This window comes from Azolla caroliniana, unplaced genomic scaffold (assembly GCF_043228905.1).
Source record: "Azolla caroliniana isolate FFs.n. ecotype wild unplaced genomic scaffold, voAzoCaro1.0.p SCAF_6, whole genome shotgun sequence".
Classification (NCBI taxonomy): Eukaryota; Viridiplantae; Streptophyta; class Polypodiopsida; order Salviniales; family Salviniaceae; genus Azolla; species Azolla caroliniana.
The window spans coordinates 8,375,522-8,397,167 of NW_028230441.1; positions in this window are offsets into that span (position 1 = coordinate 8,375,522).

Below are 21,646 nucleotides of genomic sequence, written 5' to 3' on the forward strand. Positions count from 1 at the left end.
TCTTGCCGAATTCCCAGCTCACTGATAAACTCCTTCATCCATACGATTTCCTTGCTAGCTTCCGCTGCGGCCATGTACTTGGCTTCCGTGGTCGACAACGCCACGACCTTCTACAACCTCTATCGCCACGAAACAGCTCCCCCTACATATGCCATTACGTATCCGGAAGTGGATCAGCTGTTATTTGCATCAGCCGACATGTCTGAATCCGTGTAGCCTTCCAATGTGGGGTTACCTGAGCCGAAACGAAGACACGCACTTGAGGTGCCTCTAAGGTACTGAAATATCCATTTCACGGCAGCCCAATGCTCTTTCCCGGGATTGCTCATATATCGGTTGACCACTCCGACAACCTATCCAATATCCGGCCTGGTACACACCATTGCGTACATCAAGCTTCCAACTGTCGAGGCATAGGGGACTTTTGACATCTCGGCCTTTTCGGTTTTCGATTTTGTACATTATTCTTTACTCAACTTGCAGTTCGTCGACAGTGTCGAGCCGACCGGTTTCCTGCCTTCCATGCTAAATCTCTGGAGCACCTTTGTCACATATTTCTCTTGTGACAGCCATAGCAATTTCTTTGTTCTGTCTCGAACAATGTGCATACCCAAGATTTGCTTTGTCGGACCCATATCCTTCATCGAGAATGACCCGTTCAAGGCCTTCTTCAGTGCTCGGATCTTCATATGGTCTCGTCCGACAATTAGCATGTCGTCCACATACAACAAAAGGATGAGGAAATCTCCTCCATCAAACTTCTTCACAAATACGCAATAATCAGCCTGCGTTTTGTGGTACCCGTTTTCAGTCATGAAGGATTCGAATTTTCGGTACCATTGCCGTGGAACCTGCTTCAACCTGTACAGGATCTTCCTCAATCGGCATACCATGTTTTCTTTACCTTTCATTATGAATCCTTCCGGTTGTTGCATATATATCTCCTCTTCGAGATCTCCGTGCAGAAACATTGTCTTGACATCCAATTGTTCGACTTCGAGATCCATGCTGGCCGCAATGCTCAGGACGGTTCGGATGGATGTCATTTTCACTACCGGTGCAAATATTTTGTCAAAATCCACGCCCTTCTTTTGTTGAAACCCTTTTACGACAATTCGTGCTTTGTATCTAGGTGGATTTCGGCCATCTCCTAGTTTCAACTTGTATACCCACTTATTTCGGAGTGCATTCTTCCCCTTCGGCAACTTGGTTAGTTCGTATGTGTGGTTCTCATGCAAGGAATCCATCTCCTCTTGCATAGGACGTAACCACTCTCGGTTGTGGATATCTTTCTCAGCTTCTTTGTAGCTTCCGGCTCCCCCTCATCGGTTAGCAGTAAGTACGCTTTCTTCATCCAGAAATCTTCGGAGGGCTCTTTGCTCTCTAAGGGGGTATCTTCAGCCTACGTTAAGTACGGTTAGTTCGTCTTCAACCTCTTTGTCCAAGTCGATTTCGGTTCCTTGTTCGGTCGAGTCCCCTTGATCATTAGTCATTTCTCGATTTTGCCGAGTATTAGATCAATCGACTGGTACGGATCATCATCTACACGATCCAGCCGAGCATTGACTCGGCTCGATTCGGTGGTTGGAAACTTTCTCGTTCTCCCAATCAATCATTGTCTTCTCTTCCATCAAGACAATGTCTCGGCTCCTAATCACCTTCTTCTCGGCTAGGTCCTATAGCCGATAGCCAAACTCATCGTCGCCATAACCGAGAAATATGCACGGCCGAGATTTCGGGTCTAATTTCCCCCTCTGGTCCTTTGCCACATGCACAAAACCAAGACAACCGAACACCCTCAAATGTCGGTACGACACGTCTTTGCCGCTCCACACCTGTTGTGGAATATCACCGTCCAAGGGTACTAAGGGTGATCGGTTTATCACATATGTTGTTGTCATTAGCGCCTCAGCCCAGAATGTTTTCGGTAATTTCACATGTGCAAGCATGCTTTGGACTCTCTCCATTATGGTCTGATTTATTCTCTTGGCCAGAGCATTCAACTCTGGCGTTTTTGGCACGGTATACTCAAGCTAGATTCCTTCTTTTCAGCAATGTTCTTTGAACGGTCCGCGGTACTCTCTGCCATTGTTCGTTCGGACTGCCTTCAACTTACGACCGGTTTCTCTCTTGGCCCTCGCTTGGAACTCTTTGAAGATGGATAACACTTGATCCTTCATCTTCAGCACGGAAGCCCACAACTTCCGACTATACTCGTCAGATGTAAAGGTCACAAAATATTGTGAACCACTACACGACTTCGAGTCCACGTAGCATACATCCATATGCACGAGTTCCAGTGGTATCTTCTTCCTCATTGGGGGCCTTGTTCGAAAGGATGTTCGATTTTGTTTTCCGGCCAAGCAATCCGTGCATTTCTCAAGTCGCACGTTCTTCACTTCCGAAATCAGGTTGTCCTCGGCAAGGTTCTGCATCCCCTTTTGGCTGATGTGGCACAACCTCCTGTGCCACAATTCACTGACTATTTTAGCTGCCACATTCACTTCCCCACGGCATAATCGAGCATTCATTACGTATAGTGTGTTGGTTTTCTGTGCTCGAGCCATGATTAGGCTCCCCTTGCAGAACTTCATGACACCATTCCGGATGTTACCCGTGCCGATCGGCTGATATCAGGTTCAAACGAACCTCTGGAACGTGTCGAACATCTCTCAGCACGAGTCTGCAGCCAATTGAGGTCACCAAACACACATCTCCAATGCCAACAAGTCGGCATGCTTCTTCATTTCCCATCTTTACGGATCCGAGATCATCGGCCCTATACAATGAGAAGCATTTCCAGTCAGGGGTTAGGTGAAATGGCGCACCCGAATCGACCACCCATGTCGATTCATCGCCGACAAGGTTCACTTCATTCTACTCACTAATGAGCAGCAACTCCTCCTCACTTGTCTCAATCGCCGAGGTATTCTTGCTTTCCGAAATTTTTGTTGATTGCACACCATCGGCTCCCCCTTTTTCCTTTCTTAAATGTCGGCAATTCTTTTGAAAGTGCCCAGGCTTCCCGCAATAGAAGCATGTGGACCTTCCTCTCAACTTCGACCTCGTCCTCGACTTGTCCCTGTTTTGGGGACTCTGATACTGGCCTCTTCCTCGATTGTAGTCATCTTCCGTAACCAAGGCCTTCAGTTAGGTTTCGGACTCCCGGTCCTTTCAGCGAGCTTCTTCATCTAGCAAGCTTGATTTGACTCTTGCTAGGGACAACTTTTTTCCTTCCGGTCCGACATTGCCCAACGTGACAACTAGCATCTCCCAACTATCCGGGAGGGAACCGAGTAGGAGTAATGCGAGTACCTCATCAGCGAGAGGTACTTCCAACGAGGTTGCTTGATGTATTAGCCCCTGGAAGGCATTCATGTGCTCCGCCATACTGGAGTCGTCTTGGTACCGGAGCCTCACTAGCTTCCGGAATACTGAAACCCGATTAACATCATTCTTGTTCTGGAACATGATGCCCATCATCTCCCAGAGTTCATGAGCCTTACTTTCTTCATTGAAATTGTTGTACATGCTCATGTCAATGAAGCACCGGATGTATGCCATCATCTTCATGTACATCACCTCCCACACTATGGCGTTGATCTTATCCGGTCTCTTGTCCCTGAACTGCACTGGCAACCAAAGATCTTTAACCACCAGCATATCCCTCATCTTTGACTTCCACACTGAGTAGTTGGAACCGGTGAACTTGAACATGCCGCTGAACGATTCTTCCATTTCCTGTGTTGTTCGCTTTGATACCACTTTGTCAAGAATCGTGACTGGCCACAACCGGTTTATCATTCGGATGTTCGGGTGCAGGGAATGTAAAGTAGAATGCACTTAGACAGAGTATGAAAACAGAAATAGCACAAGAGACAGAGACACACGATCTTAACGTGGAAACCCAAAATGGGAAAAACCACGGGGGTCCACAAACCACGGGGGTCCACAAACCCCGAGAAACAGAATCACTATGCAAAAAGGAGGAGTACAACTAGAAGCTCCGGGGCAACGACCTTGAGATTCTACTTCGTCAACAGACGGCTACACAATTGCACACTCTCTCACTCTCACTCACTTACTGTTACATAGTTACAGAGGCAACGACCTTCTAAGTAACTTTTAACAATTACTCATCATCATATTATGATTGCCCTAAGTACTTATACTAGTACACCTTTTGGGTTATTTACAAGTGTAGCGCATAAGGGCATATTTAGACTATTTATAGATACAGTCTTCCAAGTTGCCTGTCTACACAATTTTGGTTTCGACCTCGGCCGAGTTTCTCATCAACTTGGCTCTTCTCTCCCCATCCAGAGGGACCCTTTTCCTAACAAAAACAAATCCATTTGGGTTCAAATCGCCTACGATTAATGGCAGTTAATTCCATAACCACACCCAGGGATTCCACTCTTCTTGATTCCATTTGAGATCATATGGCTACTGATGTGTTCGCGAAAGAAGTTTTGGATCATATCATCCCGGATCGTGCTTCTTGCTCGAAGTCGCAAAACCCTCGTACTGACTATAGGTAGTTCTATTGGCATGGTGGTTTTCTGTTTTGACAAAACCTACTATATGTTCCTGATGGTCCCCCACGCTTGCAAGTCTTACAACATTGTCATGACACACCAATGGCCGGACATTTTGGAGTCGCCAAAACTCTAGAATTAGTTTCTCGGCGATATTGGTGGCCTCGACTTCGTCATTTTCTGGAGGAGCATGTCTGAAGTTGTGATACATGTTGTCAATCAAAGAGTCCTCGACACCGATCATATGGGTTACTACAGCCACTTCCAATTCCTGAAAATCCTTGGAAGTCTATATCCTTGGATTTCATTACCGATCTCCCAGTTTCGAGGGGTTTTGATACCATTTTGACCGTGGTCGATTGACTTACCAAAATGGCACATTTTTTGCCATGTACAAAGTCTATTACTAGTCAAGAGATAGTCGATCTAGTTATGCGGGAGGTATTCAAGCATCATGGTCTCCCAGACGATATTATTAGTGATCGAGGTCCACAATTCATCTCAAAGTTCTGGAAGCACATGTTAAAACTTCTCCAAGTTTCTGCTAAGATTTCTTCGGGCTGTCATCCAAAGATTAATGGTCAAACCGAGCGTACCAACCAGAATTTGGAGCAATATCTTCATTGTTTCATCAACTATCAATAGGATGATTGGGTTCATTTTCTGGACTTGGCTGAATTCACTTATAACAACTCAGTCCATTCGTCTACAAGATATTTTCCATTTTTCGCAAATACAGGTTCTCATCCTCATTGGACGATGACTGAACACCCCGGAGTTCCTATCAACCCTGCTATTGCGGATCGTCTTAGTCATCTCCAAGAAATTCACGCTACCATTCTCCACAATTTGTGTGATACTCAAAGTACATACAAGAGGATTGTGGACTGTCATCGCTTAGACTCCTCAGAAACGTTTCATGTCGGGGATCGTGTATGGCTTCTACAACAAAACATCAAGACCACTAAGCCTTCTGGTGAATTAGATTACCAACAGTTTGGCCCGTACGAGATCACGGGTAAGATAAGCGATGTTGCATTTCGTCTTGGCCTCCCCCCTCACATGCATCTTCACCCCGTGTTCCATGTCGCCCTTCTCGAACCTTACACCACAAGTTCAATTCCAGGCCATCTTACAACTCCCTCACCACCAGTAGAGTTTTTGGAAGGACCAGAATTTGAGGTTGTTGCGCAACAAGTTGTATTACTTGGTCGATTGGCTAGGCTATACACCCAATGATCGAACTTGGGAACCTACAACCAATCTTGTCAATGTTGCGGACATGGTCGACGAATTTCATCGACAATATCCTCATAAGCCAGGTCCTAGTTCAATCCATGGGGATATTGTCATGATGACACTTACATCCTCATAAGCCAGGTCCTAGTTCAACCCATGCGACCCGTGATATGGGTCGTTGAAGAAGGGGGATAGTGTCATGATGACACTTACATACGATTTGAGTTTACAAGGAATCGAACCCACAACCTTGTTATATACGTGTCGAGTTCTTAACCATTGTAATGATATATTTATGTGTAAAGAGTTTATAAACTATATAGAATATTATAAAGTATTCTAAAGTACTCTATGTTCTAGAATGTTCTAGAATATTCTAGAGTGCTCTATTGTCTAGAACGTTCTAGAATATTCTAGCATAATCTTTATTCTAGGACTTTCTAGAATACCCTATTAAGACTTATAAATATGCATCTAATAATAAGGGATGATTCACCAATTTGGTTCAACGCCATTCTAGAGTTCCCTTGTTGTTTACTCATTGTATTCCATCTTCTAGTGCAATACATTATCTTTACAATACTCTCTCTCTCTCTCTCTCTCGACAATTGGGATGAGAAATTAAATGGGGCATTATGGGTTTATCGCACTTGGGTGAAAGCATGCGAGTGGAAACAATTAGCTATGTCCTTGACATAGCTAATTAACTATGCAAAAAGCTACCATTGATAAATAGTCATTTTTGCAAAAAGCTACCATTGATAAATTAGCTATGCAAAAAGCTACCATTGAAAATAGTAGAGAGTTTTAATTATATAAATGAGCACCATAAATGTGCAACATAAACGTGCAACATAAATTGATATGCGCACCATAAATTATATACCGAATTCCTAGGTCCATTATGCATGATCCTTTGCCACATCACATGGGCCATCTTTGGTTGAGTATTCTGGCTTAGATTACTACCACTGTTGCTAAACCCTATTGAGTCCACTCCTCCATTGCTGCCATTCTACACTCAGTTACAGGCACTATGTGGTCCAAGTATCATCTGCCACTATTTGATCCGACGGAGTTCACTCCTCCATTGTCGCCATTCTACACTTAGTTGCCACCACCGTTCAGTCCAAGCATCATCTGCCAAGCTCACTCCTCCATTGCCACCACGCTACTGTGAAGGTCATATATTGCTGCCACTTTTCAATCCGACGGAGTTAACTCCTTCTCCACTACCGTCATTCTACTCTGAGTTGCTATCATTGTGCGTTCCAAGCATCATCTGCCACTGTTCGATCTGATGGAGTTCACTCCTCCATTGCCATCATTTTACACTCAGTTGCCACTACTATTCGGTGACCGGTCCTGGATTGCTGCCACTTTTCGATTTGACGGAGTTCACTCATCCATTGCCATCATTCTACACTTAGTTGATGCTATTGGTCGGTCATGTATTGCCGCCACTTTTCGATCTGAGGGAGTTCACTCCTTCTCCACTACCGCCATTGTACTCTCAGTTGTCGTCACTGTGCGTTCCAAGCATCATTTGCCATTGTTCGATCTGACGGAGTTCACTCCTCCATTGCCATCATTCTACACTTAGTTTCCGCTACTATTCAGTCCTAGATTGCTGCCACTTTTCGATTTGACAGAGTTCATTCATCCATTGCCATCATTCTACACTTAGTTGCCACTATTGTTCGATCATGTATTGCTACCACTTTTCGATCCGAAGGAGTTCACTCCTCCACTGCTGCCATTCTACTCTCAGTTGTCGTCATTGTGCATTCCAAGCATCATCTACCACTGTTCGATCCGACGGAATTCACTCCTCCATTGCCATCATTCTACACTCAGTTGTCGCCATTGTTCGGTCCTAGATTGTCAAAACTGTTCGATCAAACGGAGTTCACTCCTCCACTGCCGCCATTCTACACTCGGTTGTTGCCACTATTCGGCCCTGGATTACCACCACTGTTCGGTCTTGGATTTGAATAATCATTCTGTCTATTGATTATCTTGTGTATTGTTGTGTATAATCTTGTGTATTGCAGAATATTTTTTGTGTATTGTTGTTGCCCATAGCCATCTTTAATACGTGTCTTTTTTTCGGGAAAATTAGGGTTTAAACCCATCAAGCCAAATGGAAGGGGAAGGAGGGTGTTTAGATTACCCCTCAATGATCATCGGGATAGGGATGACGCTATCAGGACACAACAAGTGATACGAAAGTATTGGGCCGAATAAAAAAGAAAACATCGTCAATTGTTGAAGGATACGAAAGCCACACTCACTAAAGGTAAAGATAGTATTGGTTGCAATATAGGTCTAAATATCACTGAGAATGGAAGTAATGAGACTACTATCATAGAGAGAAAGGTTGTAGACTATTTCAATGTTCAAACCAAGCACATTAACAATGAAGACAAGAAGGTAGTACTTTATGGAATATTAAATGATCCATCGATAAAGGAGTTAGTTGATTCTGATGATCTTAAGGCAAACATAACATTTGTACTAGTAAATAATCTCCGTAATAGTTTCGTATCAATGAGCAGGTCAAAAGATGATCTTGTCTTAAAAAGGTCTAGTCTAATGATGTTACTTAATAGTGATATTGACGATATTAACATCAGTGTGCTATCTAAGGTAATTGGTATTAGTAGAAAAAGTGTGTATAATACATTGAACCGAATAGTTTCCTCGGGTGAAGGAACTAGTCTACTAAAGCTAACAACAAGATGTAAGCCAATGACACCCATAACATCAAAAATCAAGGATATAATCACAATATTTTGGACTAATGAGAGTAGGGTTTCACCCAATAAGAAGGATTTATGCAGGAAACGTGTTGGAAGGATTCAATACGAGGAGCATCCTAATCATCTTCTTGATGTACCTTAGGTATTTACATTTATCTCAACATTTGTTTTGACTTTTGAGCTTAGTTAGTTAACTTATTAGCTACCTCTAAATATGACCATAGCTAACTAGCTACTAGTAATAGCTAATTAGCTACCAGAATAGCTAATTAGCTACCATTCATAGCTGTTATTTAGCTACCACAATAGCTAGTTAGTTGCCTATAACAATAGCTAATTAGCTACCAAAGTAGCTAATTAGTTGCTTATGACTATAACTAATTAGCTACCAGAATTGTTAATCCCCTACTAGAATAGCTACTGTACTAAACTATGGTAGTAGCTAATTAGCTACTGTACTAAACTATGATAGTAGCTAATTAGCTATTGTATTAAACTATGGTAGTAGCTAATTAGCTACTCAACTAAAGTATGGTAGTAGCTAATTAGCTACCACTGAGCTAATTAGCTACTTAGCTGAAGTATGGTAGTAGCTAATTAGCTACTAGTTAGCTAATTAGCAACTCAGCTAAAGTATGGTAGTAGCTAATTAGTCACAATAACTAAAGTATGGTAGTAGCTAATTAGCCACAATAACTAAAGTATGGTAGTAGCTAATTAGCTACCACTTAGCTAATTAGCTACGCAGCTAAAGTATGGTAGTAGCTATTTAGCTACCAGTTAGCTATTTAGTGACTCAGCTAAAGTATGGTACTAGCTAATTAGCCACTATAACTAAAGTATGGTAGTAGCTAATTAGCTACTCAACTAAAGTATGGTAGTAGCTAATTAGCTACCACTTAGCTAATTAGCTACTCGGCTAAAGTATGGTAGTAGCTAATTAGCTACTCAACTAAAGTATGGTAGTAGCTAATTAGCAACTACTTAGCTAATTAGCTACTCGGCTAAAGTATGGTAGTAGCTAATTAGCTACCAGTTAGCTAATTAGTGACTCAACTAAAGTATGGTACTAGCTAATTAGCCACTATAACTAAAGTATGGTAGTAGCTAATTAGCTACCACTTAACTAATTAGCTATTATACTAAACTATGGTAGTAGCTAATTAGCTACCACTTAGCTAATTAGCTATTGACTAAACTATGGTAGTCGCTAATTAGCTACTACCATAGTGTAGTACAGCTACACTATGGTAGTAGCTAATTAGCGACTACCATAGTTTAGTCAATAGCTAATTAGCTACTACTGTACACTATGGTAGTAGCTAATTAGCGACTACCATAGTTTAGTCAATAGCTAATTAGCTACTACTGTACTACACTATGGTAGTAGCTAATTAGCGACTACCATAGTTTAGTCAATAGCTAATTAGCTACCACTTAGCTAATTCAGTACTACCATACTTTAGCTGAGTAACTAATTAGCTCAGTGGTAGCTAATTAGCTAGTGTATTAAACTATGGTAGTAGCCAATTAGCTACTCAGCTAAAGTATGTGATGCATGTTTGCCATTTGACGCTCATGCATTGCATGTGTTGCATGATAACCATGTCACTCATTCAAGCTCTCATGTATGAGAAGTATAATAATAAAAATATAGCTTAAAGAAATGACTTGGCTTAGTGGTAAGTTTATTGCCTCCTTTCTTGGAGATGCAAGATTCAAGCCTTGCTTGCATCCCTCTCAATGCACAAAATATTACTAGGCTTTAGTCTTGTATTTTACACATATTTAACTGCATATTACACTTTCAGTCGACCTCCAATGAGCCGACGGAACCTATAGATGATTTCTTTTTTGTTCGTTTCACACCGAAATCTTCAAGACACCGTGTATTGCAATCAACCTACCCAACCGACCCAACAGATCCGTCTGTCCGGTCCCGACCGTCCCGACCGGTTTAATCCGCATCCGATCCTGGCTTCGTCTGGTCCGGTTCTCCAGAACCACTACGAGTACTTAGGCCACATCCATCCATCCGAATAGTTTAGCCCAAGTCACCTTGAACATTTTGTGCTCCACACATAGACAAAAAGTAATAAGTTCTGGCTCTGCTTATTGATAGGGTGTTTAAGACAAAGGGTAATCTTACACTATATGAGGGCTTGACCAAACCGGTTAGATGGAGTTGTGACTCATAATATATTATATAGATCAAGGTATCTACGGATTAGAGAGAGAGACTCAAGAAATTAAGAAAAAAGATTGAGAAGATGAGAAAGAGATAAGATGGTTATGATATTCCAATATCAAGACAATACAAAGGAGAAACTCCACATTCAACTAAGAAACCAAAGACCTTCTTACTACCAATCCCTCAAACCCACAATTAAGACCATTCCTCTTCCACTAAGACCCTTCTTCCTAATCCTCCTCCTCTATTAGGATCCCCTCCTTCCACTAAGACCTTCCCCCTAAGACCCCTCCTCCTTTATTAGGATCCCTCCTCCTCTATTAGCATCCCATCCTTCCACTTTTATAATTTTCTTCTTCTTCCTCGTTCACGCTATTTTTAGAAGCTTTTTATCTCCTATTTTTAGCTAAGACCTAGTGACCTTCTAATCGTCATATCTCCCTCATCAGAGCTCCAAATTTAGTGATTTTAAAAGCTATAGATATCTCTCTTTACGAGCTTTCTACACCATATTTAAACATAATATTTGGGTGAAAAACGAAGGAGTTATGACCATTCCTTTTTTACTGTTTTTTATGGTCCGCTTTTTCTCTTTTTACTTTTCTCTTGGTCTCTTACTTTTACTTTTGACTTCTTCCTAAGGTCTTGGTTTGTGTTCTTAGCCTCCAAATGTGAATTATCCATACTTTATATTCTTCTAATGTTCAATTGCTTAGATTCTAAAAACACTTTCACATTTAGCTCTCCCCCTTGCTAGAGGCTAAGCCATTTATGGCGAAGCACTTAATGGTAGTACTTAACAAATGAAAGGTCTCTCGCCAATCTCTTGGCTATAGACAATGAGAGACATATAATCAAAAAGAAAATAAAAATATGTGAGTAAAACCACCGCTAATCAGTAGGAAAAACCTCACACTTCTAAACGCACGCACACGCGCACATTGACAATTGCCATCACCATCTTTCTCCTTGTCAACACACAGAAAGAGGTTACTACAATTATTATGTCTTTGTCAACTATCCATACACAAGTAGGGCCATGGGATACATAACTCTTGATAGAAGTAAGCATGTCAACATATGAATGAATCTTTCAAGTGAGCGAACCTTTTGCACAAATACCTTCAAAGCTTTGAGACTTGTTGGAATGATTATCTTTTGAATTACGTTGATCTTTGAATCATTCACATCTTCTTGGCACAACCAACACATTGTCCACACAACCTTGTTTTGTATAAAGGACTATTTGATCTACAATCTCATCTCGGAAAGGAAGTGAAATTTGATCTCGTTTGGTCGAATCATTCAAGGGTTCAAAATTGATCTCATTCTTCTTTGGAACCAAAACTATAGGTGACACACACTTCAAATCTTCCATCTTATAATTGGAACTTTCTTGTAACCATGCGTTGAACTCTTGCATAAATTCTTCCTTTTGTTCAACACTCAATTGCCGAAGCTTTGGGGAAATTGATACACTTTCCTTCAAATTGATGTGGTATGTGTTGCAAGCTTCTCCTCTTATCCCAAAACACTTGATGAACACATCCTCCACTATGCTTGTGCAATGCACCACTCCACTATCTACTACAACCACCATTGTTGAAGATGACCTACTAATAGGAATTCCCACTTTGTTTACTACAAATTCAGAAATCAAGCTTACCCTAGAACCACTATCAACCAAGGCATCTTTCATGTGAAACCCTTTGATGGAGACCGGGATGGTTGGACGCATGTCCTTTCGATCTTCTACTCGCACGATCCCCACATAATGCACGGTCTTCCTACTTTGGTGGATACTTGCAAGCTTTCCCCACTCCTTTCGTAATGTGGGAGATAATTGGAGAAGTTGTGGCCATGTTATCCTTGGTCCACTCGATATCAATTCATGCTTCCGATTGAAAGCTTCTACAATTTCTCCCATAGGAATATCCTCCATCTTTATCTTCCTTTTGGAGTGTCTCCTTCTCAATTTCTCCTCTTCCTCATTCTCCTTAGACTTCTTCTTTTCTCTCGAGGCACTAGATTCTCCATCAACTTCTTTCTCCTTTTGCGAGGATCTTGTCCTTTTAACAAGAGCTACTTCACAAGCATTATCACTATCATCATTAAAATTAAGAAGATTCACACTATGAGGAATTGTAGGAACTTGAGCCATAGGAAGTGTTATGGATTCGCCTCCTTCGACTCCATTGTTGATAGGTCGTTATCCATTCCGTTGCACTTCATACATGCCTCTTTCCATACCTCTTTGTTGTCAATGAGGACATCTTGTTGAGATGTGTCCCTCCTCTTGACATGAATAACAAATTACACCATAATGTCCTCTAGGGCCACCACCATCGGGAATAGTGTTGTGAATTGCTTGGGATTGTTGCAAATGGGCCATCACTTCATCAAAACGTTGATTCACCAAGGCCATAGTACCTTGTTCACTCTTTCCTTGCTCCACTTCTTGAAATATACTTGTTGGGTTTATTGTTGTGGTGGTATACACATTTGGAAACACTTGTCCACTATGCACAATTGAAGATGAGGTTTGAAGATTGGCACGAGGCATCGAATTTGCACCCAAAGCCGTTATTTGGGGAAACCCCATGGAACTCATCATCTTCACTTGTCGATCATAACCTTGACAAACTTGGAGAAGAGCTTGAAAAGTTGTTGGATCCTTCAAGCTTGCCTCCAAATGGAAATGCATGTCAAGGCCCATCTTGAATCGTTCCATCTTAAACCACTCGTCTTCAATGCCACCACGAAGACGAATCCACATCGTCCACAAATCCTTGAAATTTCTTTCATATTATATGAAACCAAAAGGTGATTCCATCTTTAGTCGAAAAAGCTCCTCCCTTACTTCCATTGCACTTCACCATGGAATGTATCTGGAACGAAACTAGTGTACCAACAATTGATATTCTCCTCTTCGTAGATACCAATCACTCAAACCCACAATTAAGACCCTTCCTCTTCCACAAGACCCTTCTTCCTAATCCTCCTCCTCCTCTATTAGGATCCATCCTCCTCTATTAGGATTCCCTCCTCCTCTATTAGCATCCCTTCCTTCCACTTTTATAATTTTCTTCTTCTTCCTCGTTCACGCTATTTTTAGAAGCTTTTTATCTCCTATTTTTAGCTAAGACCCAGCGACCTTCTAATCGTCATATCTCCCTCATCAGAGCTCCAAATTTAGTGATTTTAAAAGTTATTGATATCTCTCTTTATGAGCTTTCTACACCATATTTAAACATAATATTTGGGTGAAAAACGAAGGAGTTATGACCATTCCTTTTTTACTGTTTTTAATGGTCCGCTTTTTCTCTTTTTACTTTTCTCTTAGTCTCTTACTTTTACTTTTGACTTCTTCCTAAGGTCTTGGTTCGTGTTCTTAGCCTCCAAATGTGAATTATCCATACTTTATATTCTTCTAATGTTCAATTGCTTAGATTCTAAAAACACTTTCACACTTATATATTGTGGGATCCTGATTAGTCCTATCTATGTGGGATATCTTGCAGTTTTGTTTTTCTCTTCTTCTCAAACTTCACACTCACATAACTTGACATTTAGTTCTCCGTTTCAAATGGCTTAGATTCTAAAAACACTTTCACACTTATATACTATGGGATCCTGATTAGTCCTATCTATGTGGGATATCTTACAGTTTTCTTTTTCTCTTCTTCTTCTCAAACTTCACACTCACATAACTTGACATTTAGTTGTCCGTTTCAAATGGCTTAGATTCTAAAAACACTTTCACACTTATATACTGTGGGATCCTGATTAGTCCTATCTATGTAGGATATCTCACAGTTTTGTTTTTCTCTTCTTCTTCTCAAACTTCACACTCACATAACTTGACATTTAGTTGTCCATTTCAAATGTAGTAAAGTGCATTCGGAACCTCTTGAAGACATCCATCTTCGTGTGTGAAGAACCACACTTGATTTTGTACATTCCATGCAATTTTCACACCATTGCCGAAAATCTTCACGACACTGCTCTATTTCCATCTCCACCATTCTCCGGAGCTTATCCTTCTCTTGCATCAAATTTTCTCTTTCCTCCTACAACTGGTCTTTGTTTGCGTGACTTTTTCGAAGATTTTCTTCTATTATCCGCTTCTCTTCTTTGGATGTCTGTTTTTGCGCGCTCTCTCTCTCTCTCCCTCGCAATGCCTCTTGAGCGGCTAATTCCTCCCTTAAGGTTAACATTTCCTGTTCTCACTCAACATCTTTTTCCAAGGCTATACCAACCATCGTTTGTGCATCCGTTTCCAGAGATTCCTTTTGTAAATTAACCGGTGGCACCAGCTCTCTTACCGCACTTTGTTGGCCCATGTTAACCATGATGACCGCATATTCCTTGGCCCTTTTCAACTCTTCCTCCAGTGTGCTCGGACCTTCTCTAATTCCTCGATTGTGGCTAGCAACCATTCCACATGACTTATGACTTACTATTCTTCGTCCTCCATTCGATTGGCCACACGGGATACTTGCTCTTCGAGCCACTTTAACCATTGGCTGCATGTTCCGTGTTGTGTTAAGTCAGCAACCTCATACCCTGGCTCCGGTCTTGGTTCGTACTCCTTTCTGAGCTATTGGATAAACGGTTCCAGTGTCAGCTCCGGACAGTGTTCCTCATGTTGTTGCGTTTGAAGACCCAATCGGGTAAGCTCCTCTATAACCAGTTCCTATTGAACCATTGTCACCGTTGTTGGTCTTATTACCAGCTCTACTTCCGTCCTAGGTCCTACCTCTGTTGAGCGGGTCTTCGGCGTACTGTCTTGCTCCGGACCCAATCCTTCCCCCTACTACTTCGTGTCGCACTTCCTTGGGTGAGGTTGAAGGACTTTGGCTAGGTCATCTTCAGCCTCTTCCTCTACGGTTTCTTGGTTCACCCTTCGAATTAGGTCGTCCATGTCCCTATCCATGTCCTGTCGTTTTCTCCAGAACCGGCTCCATTGGCTCCTACTCCCAGGTCGTATGTACTTCCTACTGAGACGATTCTCATGTCGTCTATCCAGGGTTGTGTTTTGATAGGAGTTATTGCTGTTTGGATGTCTTATTTGGTGTAGTTTCCGATCGGGTCCGCTTCTTCGGCTTGATAGCGTGTGTTAGGGGTACCAATAATGTTAGCCACTGGGCTAACCCGCATCATGCCTTCTTCCCGTCCACTACGGATGCGATTGTTACTCATAGAGAGTCGGCTATAATTACCGACCAATACACCTTGAGGCCTTCGAATGTTGCTAAGATAAATCCGGCCCGATTCTTTGGCATGGCCGGTGGTCGAGGATGCACAAATCCGTATTCTATTAAAACCCGAGCCACCTTCCTGAACAGGGGATTCTCGCCGCCTTGTGTTCAGTATGCTTTGCTGGTGATGGAGTACTCCCCGAAGTATTCGGTCAAGATTTTTGTGGACGGGTTCTCAATGGAATACAGTCCCCTAGCTGGTAACCCAATGAGAGCTTGGACAGTGCCTTCGAAGATCTCCTCGAGGTCAATCTTTGTTGCGATCTTCTCCGGTTCTTCGTGTGGCGGCGCATCCGCTACCCGGAGAAACCGTTCCAAACCATGTTTGCTGAACTAGTCTCTGGTAACGGTCGAGAGTGCCATAGGGCCTATGTCTTCTTCGTCGGCTGCGCTGCTACGGTTGCCTGTTGATGCTTGGGTGATAGCTTATGCTTTCCCAAAAGTTTGTGTGCTCTGTTGTGCTCTCAAAAGCCTTCTCTTGTGAAATGAAAATCCTTCATTTTTTTGGAAGTTTTGTATCCCCATTTCTATCAGCCACCACTTCTTGAATCCCGCGCATGCACATCGTGTACCATAATAGTATGATTACATCGCGTGGTGCACTTTAAATGGCTGCCGTCATTCCTTTTCATGGTGGTCATTCATCATATCGAATAGTTTCTTTCTTTCTTTCTTTTTTCCGTACGGCCTGAAATACCTGGCCGTACTAGGTGTCGTTTAGTTAGTCTTTAGTGCTCGACTCCACTGGCTCCGTTGTAGACGGAAGTGTTAGGAATATGTCCCTCCAGTGGGAGGAGCTAACTACTCGAAGAGAGCCGACAGTTGAAGACAGGGAGCAGTCGACTGATTGGATGAGAGCCGACTATTGAGGAGTCGACTCAGAGAGAGTTGATCGAGGTCGAAGACACGACCAGCTAGTCGGGCTGACCGAATGGTTGATGACCAGGTCGACTAGTGGGACCGATCCGACAGTCAACGAATGAGTCGGTTGATTAGTAAGACTACTATTATTATTATTGGATAATAATAATGGCCACATTTGTAAATAGCCCATACAAGGTATAAGTATAAATCCACTTAGGGAAACTAGGAGATATGTATGTGAGAACAGTGTGTGAGCTTGTGTGTTGTAGCTAACTATTGAGAAGAGTGAGAATGAGAAGAGAGACTGAGTGAGCGGCGCCATAGATGTGTTCTGTAACAGCATACGCCAAGAGCCCTGCGCAGCTGATACACTTTGTGTAGAAAGTGTTCTACTCTAATCTCATCATTGTATATCCACTGTATAGTGAAGCTTCGTTCTCCGTGGTTTTCTCCTGCTTTAAGGTTTCCATGTAAAATCTATGTACACTTTTTTTCTGTGTTTCCAAACTGTGAATTTCAGCACATTCCTTCTTGTGGATTGACGATTCGTTTCTCATCAAATTGGTATCAGAGCTTGAGGTGCAAGCATGGAAGGAGGTGTGAGTGGCTTCCCATGAATGATAGTTCTAAACTCTCAGAACTATGCAGACTAGAGGATAATGATGTAGGACCTTCTCATAGTCAAAGACCTGTACGAGCCGATCGACAGAGCAGAAATACCCATGGGGGTATTAGAGTCGGAATGGAAACTTCTTAACAGAAAGGCGGTGGCCACCATTCGACAGTGTGTCGATGTAAGTGTCCTTCAACATGTGGCGAACGACACAATGCCCACGAGATGTGGCAGAAGTTGATATGTCTATATGAGAGGAAGAACACTCTCAATAAAACCTCACTTATGAGAAAGATCGTACGGCTGAAATACAAAGATGGTGAGAGCATCGTCGAACACATCAACACATTCATGGGGTATGTAAATCAACTTGTTGCAACCAAGTTTCCCCTTGATGATGCTATGTAGGCCATCTTACTAATGTGCACACTGCCAGATAGTTGGGAGAACCTGGTGGTTACTCTCAGCACCTCTTGTCAAGAAGAGAACTTGTCTTTACAAGCGATGAAGACAAGAATCCTAAATGAGGAAGCAAGAAGGAAGAAGAAGGGTGTCCTAGTCCAGTCGGAGTCAAATTTGTCTCAACATACCGGCAGAGGAAGAAACCGGCAAAGGAGTCCACCAAGGCAAGAAAAGCCTCAAGCCAGGTCGAAGTTCAGAGGAAAGCTTGTGTGCTCTTATTGTGGAAAACATGGACACTTCCAGAAGGACTGTCAGCACATGAGAAAGGATAGAGGTGTCAGTAATGGTGTCGAACCCAGGAAGATTCCTGATGAAAAGGGCACTTCAGCCATTGCTATGAGAAATGAAGAACTTCTGTTCATCTATGAACAGGCAAGTGCAAACCTAGTGAGTGAGGAATGCACTTTGGTGATCGACGCTGGTGCATCTTTCTATATCACTCCGTCGAGAGAGTATTTCTCGACTTACATAGTTGGGGATCATGGTTATGTAAAGATGGGTGACAATGGGGAGTGCAAGGTAACCGGAGTCGGAAGTGTTTGTTTGACGACGTCGACAAGGTGTCGGTTGACTGTAAAGGATGTTCGATATGTCCCCGGCATTAGATTGAATCTGATATCGACTGGAAGATTGGACAACGAAGGCTACAGTGTAGCTTCCGAAATGGGAAATGGAAGTGCTGTCGAGGAAATCTTATAGTGGCCCGAGCACAGAAAGAAGGCACATTGTATACGATGCAAGCTCGAGTGTGCAAGTCGGAAGTGAATGTGGCAGTCAACTCAGCAGGACAGATATTGCATAAGAGGCTAGGCCACATGAGTGAGAAGGGACTACATCCGTTGGCCGATCAGAAGCTTCTACCAGAGGTAAAGGGAGTCAACCTGGAGAAGTGCATCAATTGCTTAGTTGGAAAGCAGAACAAAGCAGCATTCCACACACGGCCACCAAGAAGAAGAGATGTTGCAATGGAACTAATACACACAGATGTGTGTTATGTAGATGCTCCGTCACAGTGAGGCGGACCGTACTTTGTGAATTTCATCAACGAGTGCAGTCGGAAGTTGTGGGATTTTGTACTAAAGTCAAAAGATCAAGTACTATCACTTTTCAAGGATTTCCAGGCAAGAGCTAAACGGGAGTCAGGTCGGAAGTTGAAGGTTATACATTGGAGCTCGAAAAAACTGTCGCTAATGGGTCGCATCATAGTGGCAAATTAGGTACTATTCGCAACAGCATGGTACAGTCTATCATGCTGGACAATCTCCAAGGAAAGTATACATCAAATTCAACGACAAGTTTGCAACTACATTTGGTCTAGTAAGGAAGACCATGTAGCTCACGCCAAGGTGGCGTGGCCTATACTCACATCACCTAAGTCGAGAGGGGGACAGTTTGAGGAATACTGCAAGGCCCAAGGCATTCGAATCGAATACACAGTACCGAAGACCCCTAAGTTGAACGTGCTTGCAGAGAGGATGAATAGAACAATCATGGAGAGAGTAAGAAGTATGCTCGCTCATGCTAAACTACCGAAATTGTATTGGGTTGAGGCGATGTATACAACTGTTTATCTGATCAACAGGTCTCCCTCAGTACCATTGAAGGGTGATGTTCCACAAAGGGTGTGGGGAGGAAAGGATGTCTCCTACCGACACCTGAGGGTGTTCGGATGCCTATAGTATATATGCATGTGCCTAAGGATCAGAGGTCGAAGCTCGACAATAAGTCGAAGCCATGCATATTCATGGGATACTCGTGTTGGGAGACAGGTCCCTCCGGATGGGAAGGGAGAAGAACAGTGTTGATGTACCCGGCTACGAAGAGCCGGATGGTGCAGACCCGGTGAGAACTGGATGAGGAGTACCCTGCTATGGAGAGCCGGATGGTGCAGACCCAGTGAGAACCAGATGAGGAGTACCTGGCTACAGAGAGCCGGATGGTGCAGACCCGGTGAAGAACCGGATGAGGAGTATCCGGCTGCGGAGAGCCGGATGAGGAGTACCCAGCTACAGAGAGCCGGATGGTGTAGACCCGGTCGAGACCGGATGAAGAGACATATTCGTAAATATGTTTTCTGAGAGTCCATCGTGGCTTTATTTGTAAATAGCCGAAAAGTCATATTAGTATAAATATGACTTAGGGCAAACTACAGTTGTTGTAATTCTTGTTGGTGCAAGGAAACAAGAGAGAGCGCGTAACAGTGTACAGAGAGAGTGAGAGAGAAAGAGGTCGTTGCCTCTGTTGTAACCGCCGCATGTGGCAAAGATCGTGAGCACGAGGTCGTTGCCTCCGTGAACTCACTGTTGTACATTCTAGCATAGTGATAGTTTGCAGCCTATGGGCTACCGTGGTTTTTCCCTTAGTTTGGGTTTTCCACGTAAACATCTTGTGTACTCTTCTCTTCTTCATGTCGTGCATTACTTCCCGTTTTCTGTGTATGATTCTAAGCTCGGTTGTGGCCGAGCATTGCACATAAGGAACGACTAGTTCCCGTCAACTCGGAAGATGAGTTTGGCTATAGGCTACTGGGACCTAGTCGACAAGAAAGTAGTGAGGAGTCAGGATATACTCTTCCTGGAAGATAAGACGATAGAGGACTGGAAGCAACAGAAGTCGGAATTGACTACCCACTCAACCTCTACTACTGTCGATTTAAGGCCAAGTGAACCGATACAGTCGGCTATTCGGAGACAGCCAGTCAGCATAGCCGATTCCGAGTCGGTTGACTCGGAAAGACGGATCGACTATGAGTCAGAGTCGATTGAGTTGTTAAGGTCGATCAAGGAATACGAGTTGGAGTCGTCCAACCTTGAGAAGTTGATCGACATATATGAACCCGAGCAAAGAGGAGAGTTTGGAGAGACACCTGAACAAGAGACGACGAGTGGAAGGAGATACCCACTCAGAGAAAGGAGAGCACTGACAACATATGCCAGTCAATACATCCTCTTGACTGATGAAGGTGAGCCAGAGTGCTATGATGAAGCCATTGTCGACAAGCACAGAGAGAAATGGTTGAGCATGATGCAAGATGAGATGGAGTTTGTGCACGAAAACTACACCTACAACCTAGTAGAATTATCGAAAGGTAAGAGAGCACTCAGGAACAAAATGGGTTTACAAGGTGAAGACTAGAGAAGTCGACAATGCGCCTAGGTATAAAGCACGTTGTCGTGAAGATTTTCGACAATGGTGTGAAAATCACATAAAACGTACAAAATCGAGTATGAATCATATAAAACAATAATAGTGAAAATACTATTTTAAATATGTTTAATATCTTCATACAAAAAGATAGAGGTCTTGAAGAGCTTTTGGATGCACTTTACTACATAAGAAATGGACATCTAAGTGTCAACTTATGTGGGTATGAAGTTTTGCAAAAGAAAAAGAGAAAAATAAAACTGTGAAATATCCCAAATAGATAGGAAAGTTAAGGCCCTAGCTATATAAGCACATTGAGATCCCTTATTTTTCATTTGTACTAAGAGCACCTTGGCCACTTTGTCTAGATGGATGAATGTGGCCAAATTCCCAAAAACCGACTAGCAATAATATGGAACCAGCCGGTAATGGAACCGGAATCGGCTGAAAATCAATTTGGAAATTGGCCGGTAAGCTGGAAACCAAACTGGAACCGGCCGGTAAGCAAACCAGTACCGGCCGAAAAGCAAACCGGAACTGGTTAGTAAGCAATCCGGAACCGGCCGGTAAGC